Here is an 8,197-nt window from a genome sequence, read left to right on the forward strand (position 1 = left end):
TCTGTGTTCCAGCAGTATCCTGCGGTGGGAAATGGTAAGTGAGAAGATCCTAAAGATACTCTTATGAACTTCTCTATTGAGTAGACTATGCTTACCTGTTATTTCCACTAAAGGGATGAATGAAAATGTTGAGTTTACATTACCATGCTTCCTCCTGCTCAGTGTCAGTGTCTCTGCTCACAAACTTGCTCTGCAGCCACCAGAGAGTTTGGGGGTCTCCTGCCTGCGGACGTTGGGTCCCCCCTCCCCGGCCATTCCAATCGAACCACGCCATCCAATCGAACATCTGATCAGACCATACCATCCGATAGAACCATGCCATCCGATTGGACCACGCCATATGATCGGACCATGCTGAACACGCGTGCGTGGGAATCTGACTTCTTTTGTAAGTTAGGAGGGGGGAGGCAATCCTAGGACGTTGGGGGGGCCTGACTTAAGCGGCCAACGTGCACAAGGAACACAGCAAGGTGCACAGCGCAGGTGCAGGTCTCTCTCTCCTACAGATTTGTTTTTCTTGCAAACAAACGATTGTCTGGTAGAGGTTGCAGAACACATGTGGGGCACGTAAACACAGCATTTTTAAAGGCATATCTACTCAGCATCAGACTGGGCAGTTATTAGCAGCATAATACTCATTGCTGGACTAATGCTCAGTGGTGGATGCATGGTGTTAGTACCTCTGCTTTGTGCTTAGGACTATGTCTTCCCCGGATGCAAGCCTACAACCACATCTCCCTGAAAGCACCTGATCTTGTCTGATCTCAAAGGCTAAGTGGGGTTGGGCCTGGTTAGTACCTGGATGAGAGACCACCTGGGAATACCAGGTGCTGTAGGCAGAAAGTTAACAGGGAGAAGTGCAAACAGTGCCATCTTCCCTTGAGAATCCTGAGGCGACAAGCCAGGCTGAGCCATTTAGGCCTTCACCTGTTGCAACTGCTTCCAACATTTCAGCCTCTGCATACGTCATTAAGGAAGGTTTGGCTCCAGCATTAGCTGGATTAAAAGAGAAAGTATCTGAAATGATTGTATCTTTGCAGATATGCTTGCATCTTCCTCCCAAGATGAGAGGAAATGCGGCAGGTCCCCCTCTCCTGCCCCGTCCTTCCAGCATTGGAACAGGAGTGGGCAGGAGATGTTGATTTACCTTTAAGGGATCGGGGACAAGGACATACGGATGTCCCTTCCTCTGAGGATTCAGTCTCAGAAGAGCCTTTTTTTAGCCAAAAACCTCCACAGGATCCTCATGCAGGTGCTTGCTTGCAGACAAGCTAAAAAGCACGTCTGCTGGTACGCACAGTTGCTGGAGCACATAGTTGATAAAACGCACAGCTGCTGAAATGAACAGTTACTGGAGTACACAGTTGCTGAAACGCACGGTTGCTAAAGATAACCAGTTCACATGATTGAAATGGGCGAACAAGATACATGTTGGCATGGTGGTGTAAAAACAACAAACAGAACATGTTTATTGTTGATCACATAAAGACGCGTGATCACATAATGTGACCACCAGATCATTTAAGGATACATGGTCACATAAAAATGCATGTTTATGTGTGTATGGATATATATGGTCTTACAAAATGCTTGATCACATAAAAATGCTTAATCGCAAAAAGATGCTTGATCACATAAAAATCCTGATCGCATAAAGTTGCATGATCGCCAAAAAAAAATGCATGCTTGCATAATGAGGCATGTTAATACAAGTGTACTTAAAGATACATGATTCCTCATAGTTGCATGTGTCTGTATGGATACGTGTCTGTATAGATACGTGTCTGTAAGGTTGCATAACACGTTTCATGAACACATGCTTTCTTGCAAGATGCTTGTTCCATGGCACTCGTGCTAAATGAATGCGTGTGTACAGCGCACACTTTTCATATTTTACCTAAAAACATTTTTGCGTTCTTGCTTCCATGAACGCATGCTTCCATAGAGGCATATTGCCTTAAACACGTGCTGCATACATTAAATGTGTATACATATGTACGTGTTTTTTTTCTGGAACTGTTTACCTATGTTTGCATAGGACTACAAGAAGTGCCTGAGGGCAGAAGCCTACAAGACAGAGTCTCAAGGCCTCCTTATGAAAGGGTGCCCTCGCTCAATTGAGATAGGGGTAAAACTTCTGTGGTTTTCAGGAGCTTAGAAAGAAGAGATCCTAGATGGATCATCTCTGTGGTAACCTTAAGCTACAAACTAAAGTTTCAGAAATGTCCTCAAAAACCCAGTGAAAAGAAGGTCTTTATTTGTGGAGCTAGACCGATTGATATCACAAGGGCCCAGGGGACCCCCTCAGGAGAGCAGGGTATGTGGTCCGATTTAAAATTTCTTCATGGTACCGAAACCGAATGGAGATGTCAGACCTATTCTAGATCTCAAAGATCTTAATCAGTTTCTAAACATCCACTCTCTTCGCATGGAACCAAACCGGTCAGTCATATCCACCCTGCAGGGAGGAGAATTTCTAGCATCAATAGGCATCATAGATGCGTATCTGCATGTGCCAATTTTTCCCTGCTCACCAGAAGTTCTGCAATTCGCAGTGGAACAGCACCTCTGACAGTTGTGGCCTTGCCCTTCGGGTTAGCCACCACACCCCGGATGTTTTCGAAGTTTTGAGCTCACTTCTAGCAAGACTAAGGGCCCAGGGTATAGCAGTAATGGCATAACTAGGCGACCCGCTGCTGATAGATCAGTTAGAAGCCCGGCTAGACCAGACTGTGTCCAACATGGTCAAGTATCTGGAACACCTGGGTTGGGTTCTCAACCTTAAAAAAAAAAAAGTCATCCTTACTTTCAGTAAGGAGGCTAGAGTACGTGGGGCACAGCCCGAAAAAAGAATATCTTGGCCTCGGACAAAAGTCAGCGCTATAAGAGAGCTGGACCATGTGGTCAAGGCAAGGAAGAGTCCTTCCATTCGCCTTTGCATGGAATTGCTAGGGGAGATGGTAGCTTCTTTGAAGCAGTTCCCTATGCTCAGCAAGACTGTTGCAAACAGTATTCTGGCTACTTGGAACAAGAAGATCCAAGCCTTGCATTATCCAAGGTATCTGGCCCCAAAGGTACACCAGAGTCTCAGTTGGTGGTTGGTGGTTCATACCGGTTACCTGGAAGGTAGTGTCAATGGAGGTCGGCCTCTTGGGCTGAGGAGCAGTCCTGAAAGAGACCACTGCCCAGGGCAAGATCTGAGAAACCTTGTCCATAAACATCCTAGAGATTCGGGTGGCACGTCTGGCTCTAATGGCCTGGACATTCAGGTTGCAGGATTGTCCTGTCAGAATACAATCCGACAATGCCACAGCAGTGGCTTACATCAATCACCTAGGCGGTGCCAGAAGTCAAGCAGCCACAGGGAGGTGAACCATGGTCTGGCTTTGGCAGAGAAGCATATACCTTGCCTATCTGCAGTCTTCATTCCGGGAAGTGGAGAATCGGCAGGCGATTTTCTTGAGCCACCTACAATTGTTGCCGGGAGAAGGGTCTCTACATCTCGAAATTTTTTTGGCAACATGCCAGAAATGGGGTATCTCGGTCTTAGATCTATTGGCGTCCAGTTTAACACAAAGTTGGACAACTTTGTGTTAAGGACAAGGGGTCCACCTGCATACGGGAGATGCGTTAGTATACCCGCGGGTTCAGTTTTTCACTGATTTATGCATTCCCCCAGTGCCGCTTCTACCGCGGCTTCTATGCAGGGTCAAAAGGAATGGAAGCCGTTAGTCCTAGTAGCTCTGGCATGACCCAGGTGATCCTAGTATGTAGAGATTGTAAGGGTGGCAGTAGGGGATCCATGGACTCTTCCTTCTCGTCCAGACTTATTTCGCAGGGCCCGGTATTCCATCCTGCCTTGCAAACACTGAATTTAGCGTTTGGCTTTCAGGGTCAGTGGTAACAACCCTGATTAATGCAAGAAAGCCGGCCTCTAGGGCCATTTACCATAGGGTCTGGAGGGCCTATGTTCCTGGTGGAAACCAAGCATGGCTTCCTCAGAAGTATGTCATAGATAGAGTTCTTGCCTTCCTACAATTAGGAACGGAAATTAAGCTAGCCTTGAGTTCTATCAAGGGTCGGATCTCAGCCTTGTCAGTATTTTTTTCCAAAGGCCGCTTGCTTCGCCCTCTTTGATCTGGGCCCGTATACAAGGGGTAATGCGTATAAATCCACCAGTTAGGTCAGCCTTGTGCCCGTGGGATTTTAATCTAGTTTTGTCGGCGTTACAAAGACAACCCTTTGAGCCGATGCACCTTATTCCCTTGATGCTTCTGACAGGAAAATTGGTGTTCTTGGTTGCAGTAACCTCCGCAAGAGAGTTTCAGAGTTTGGCAGTTTTCTTTTGTAAAGAGCCATTCTTAATTATTCATAACCATAAGGTGATGTTGAGTCCTCACCCAACCTTTTTTTTGCCTAAGGTATCTAATTTCATCTGAATCAAGATATTTCCCTACCATCCTTTTTTTTTTAGAACCCTGAAGGAAAGTTATTACATTCCCTCCATGTAGTGAAAGCAGTTCAGGTATCTGAAGGGTTCGGATACAGAAAAATGACGCTCCGTTGTGCTGCCAGAAAGCCCTAGGAAAGGGCAGGCAGCGTTGGAATCAACTATTTCAAAATGGATTCATCAGGTTGTTATTCAGGCTTATGGTTGAAAAAAAGGGTTCCGCTTTTTTCAATGTAGAGCGCACTCTACCAGGGCAGTAAGTGCTTCATGGGTAGTGCATCACCAAGCCTCTAATACTTGCAAGGCCGCAACATGGTCTTCGGTCCATACATTCACTAGATTCTATCAGGTGGATGTAAGATGGCAAAAGGATACTGCCTTTGGGCGCAGTGTGCTGCAGGCAGCAGTATAGGTCCTCACGTCTGATGGCGGCCTGCTTTTATTTGGGTCTCCCTCCCCTCAGATGGCATTGCTTTGGGACATCCCACATAGTAATTGGCTGCTCTGTGTCCCTTTGATGTATGATCAAGAAATTAGGATTTTTATAACAGCTTACCTGTAAATAACTTTTCTTGGAGTACACCACGGGACACAGAGGTCCCTCCCCTCTTGTTGGGATACTTATTGCTTTGCTACAAAAACTGAGGTACTCCCTGTATGGGAGGGGTTATATGGGGGGGGACTTCCTGTCTTTGATTACGCCAGTGTCCATCACCTGAAGGTGGCCTATAACCCACATACTAATTACTATGGTGCACTGTGTCCCATGATGTACTTCCAAGAAAACGATTTTACAGGGAAGCTGCTATAAAAATCCAAATTTTTTAACCACTTCAATATCGGGGACTTTCACCCCCTTCCTGCCCAGACCAATTTTTCAGCTTTCGGCCCTGTCACACTTTGAATGACAAATGCACGGTCATACAACGCTGTACCCAAATAAAAATGTTACCATTATATTCACACAAATAGAGCTTTCTTTTGGTGGTATTTAATTACCACTGGGGTTTTTATTTTTTTTTCTAAATAAACAAAAAAAAAACACAAATCTTTTTAAAAAAATATATATATTTTCTTTGTTTCTGTTATAAAATCTTGCAAATAAATAATCTTTCTTAATGAATTTAGGTCAAAATGTATTCTGCTACATTTCTTTGGTGAACATAACCCAAATCAGTGTATATTATTTAGTCTGTAGGAAAGTTATATAATCCATAAACCATGCAATATATATGAAAATTGATCACACCTGATGTACTGATGGATGATCTCATTTCTTGAGGCCCCAAAATGCCAGGAAAGTACAAATACCCCTAAAATTACCCCTTTTTGGAAAGTAGACAGTCCAAGGTATTTAGTAAGAGGCATGGCAAATTTTTTGAAGTTATAATTTTTTGTCATAATTTTTGGGAAAATTAGAAATTATTATTTATTTATTTTTTTTACATACTGTCACCAGTGCAGTACAGCGTCATCATATAATGGGTGTGGCAGTGATCAGTGACACTGACTGGTGACAGTATGTAATACTCTTGAGAAGTGATCAATATTTTTTTTTCTTCACACATTATGCTTGCTTATAGAAATGAATTTCATTGCAAGCATTTTACTGAGGGACAGTTCACACCACATCCAGTGCATTTTTTTCTGCATCAAAAAATGCATGGGTAGTAGGTTATATGGTTTTAAGTGGTATAGTTCACACCAGTGCGGTTAGTTCCAGTGCGTTCCAGTTCCAGGAAAAAAAGTAGAACATGCTGCATTTTTTCTGTACTGAACTGTACTGGAACATGGTAAAATGCATCAAAAATGCACTAAAATGCACATGTCCTTCTTTAACCACTTAAGGACCGGACCATTATGCTGCTTAAGGACCAGAGGACTTTTTCCAATTTGGCACTGCATCACTTTAACTGCTAATTGCACGGTCATGCAATGCTGTACCCAAACAAAATTTGCGTCCTTTTCTTCCCACAAATCAAGCTTTCTTCTGATGGTATTTGATCACCTCTGCCGTTTTTATTGTTTGCGCTATAAACGGAAAAAGACCGAAAATTTTGAAAAAAAATGATATTTTCTACTGTTTGTTATAAAAAAAATCCAATAAACTCAATTTTAGTCATACATTTAGGCCAAAATGTATTCGGCCACATGTCTTTGGTAAACAAAAATGTTAATAAGTGTATATTTATTGGTTTGCGCAAAAGTTATAGCGTCTACAAACTAGGGTACATTTTCTGGAATTTACACAGCTTTTAGTTTATGACTGCCTATGTCATTTCTTGAGGTGCTAAAATGGCAGGGCAGTACAAACCCCCCCCAAATGACCCCATTTTGGAAAGTAGACACCCCAAGGAAATTGCTGAGAGGCATGTTGAGCCCATTGAATATTTATTTTTTTGTCCCAAGTGATTGAATAATGACAAAAAAAAAAAAAATATTTACAAAAAGTTGTCACTAAATGATATATTGCTCACACAGACCATGGGCCTATGTGGAATTGCACCCCAAAATACATTCAACTGCTTCTCCTGAGTACGGGGATACCACATGTGTGGGAATTTTTGGGAGCCTAGCCGCGTACGGGGCCCCGAAAACCAATCACCGCCTTCAGGATTTCTAAGGGCGTACATTTTTGATTTCACTCCTCACTACCTATCACAGTTTTGAAGGCCATAAAATGCCCAGATGGCACAAACCCCCCCCAAATGACCCCATTTTGGAAAGTAGACACCCCAAGCTATTTGCTGAGAGGCATGTTGAGTCCATGGAATATTTTATATTTTGACACAAGTTGCGGGAAAGTGACAATTTTTTTTTTTTTTTTGCACAAAGTTGTCACTAAATGATATATTGCTCACACAGGCCATGGGTATATGTGGAATTGCACCCCAAAATACATTTAGCTGCTTCTCCTGAGTATGGGGATACCACATGTGTGGGACTTTTTGGGAGCCTAGCTGCGTACGGGGCCCCGAAAACCAATCACCGCCTTCAGGATTTCTAAGGGTGTAAATTTTTGATTTCACTCTTCACTACCTATCACAGTTTCGGAGGCCATGGAATGCCCAGGTGGCACAAAACTCCCCCAAATGACCCCATTTTGGAAAGTAGACACCCCAAGCTATTTGCTGAGAGGCATGGTGAGTATTTTGCAGCTCTCATTTGTTTTTGAAAATGAAGAAAGACAAGAAAAAACTTTTTTTTTCTTTTTTCAATTTTCAAAACTTTGTGACAAAAAGTGAGGTCTGCAAAATACTCACCATACCTCTCAGCAAATAGCTTGGGGTGTCTACTTTCCAAAATGGGGTCATTTGGGGGGGTTGAACTGTCCTGGCATTTTATGCACAACATTTAGAAGCTTATGTCACACATCACCCACTCTTTTAACCACTTGAAGACAAAGCCCTTTCTGACACTTTTTGTTTACATGAAAAAATTATTTTTTTTTGCAAGAAAATTACTTTGAACCCCCAAACATTATATATTTTTTTAAAGCAAATGCCCTACAGATTAAAATGGTGGGTGTTTCATTTTTTTTTTCACACAGTATTTGCGCAGCGATTTTTCAAACGCATTTTTTGGGGAAAAAACACACTTTTTTAAATTTTAATGCACTAAAACACACTATATTGCCCAAATGTTTGATGAAATAAAAAAGATGATCTTAGGCCGAGTACATGGATACCAAACATGAAATTCTTTAAAATTGCGCACAAACGTGCAGTGGCAACAAACTAAATACAT

The 8,197-nt window shown here is 42.7% G+C and overlaps 1 pseudogene; it reads left to right on the forward strand.

Annotated features, from left to right (window-relative positions):
• The first annotated feature begins 720 nt into the window (after window positions 1-720).
• On the forward strand, window positions 721-839 carry LOC141135818 (5S ribosomal RNA; annotated as a pseudogene).
• The last annotated feature ends 7,358 nt before the right edge of the window (window positions 840-8,197 follow it).

This window comes from Aquarana catesbeiana, linkage group LG03 (genome assembly GCF_042186555.1).
Source record: "Aquarana catesbeiana isolate 2022-GZ linkage group LG03, ASM4218655v1, whole genome shotgun sequence".
Lineage (NCBI taxonomy): Eukaryota > Metazoa > Chordata > Amphibia > Anura > Ranidae > Aquarana > Aquarana catesbeiana.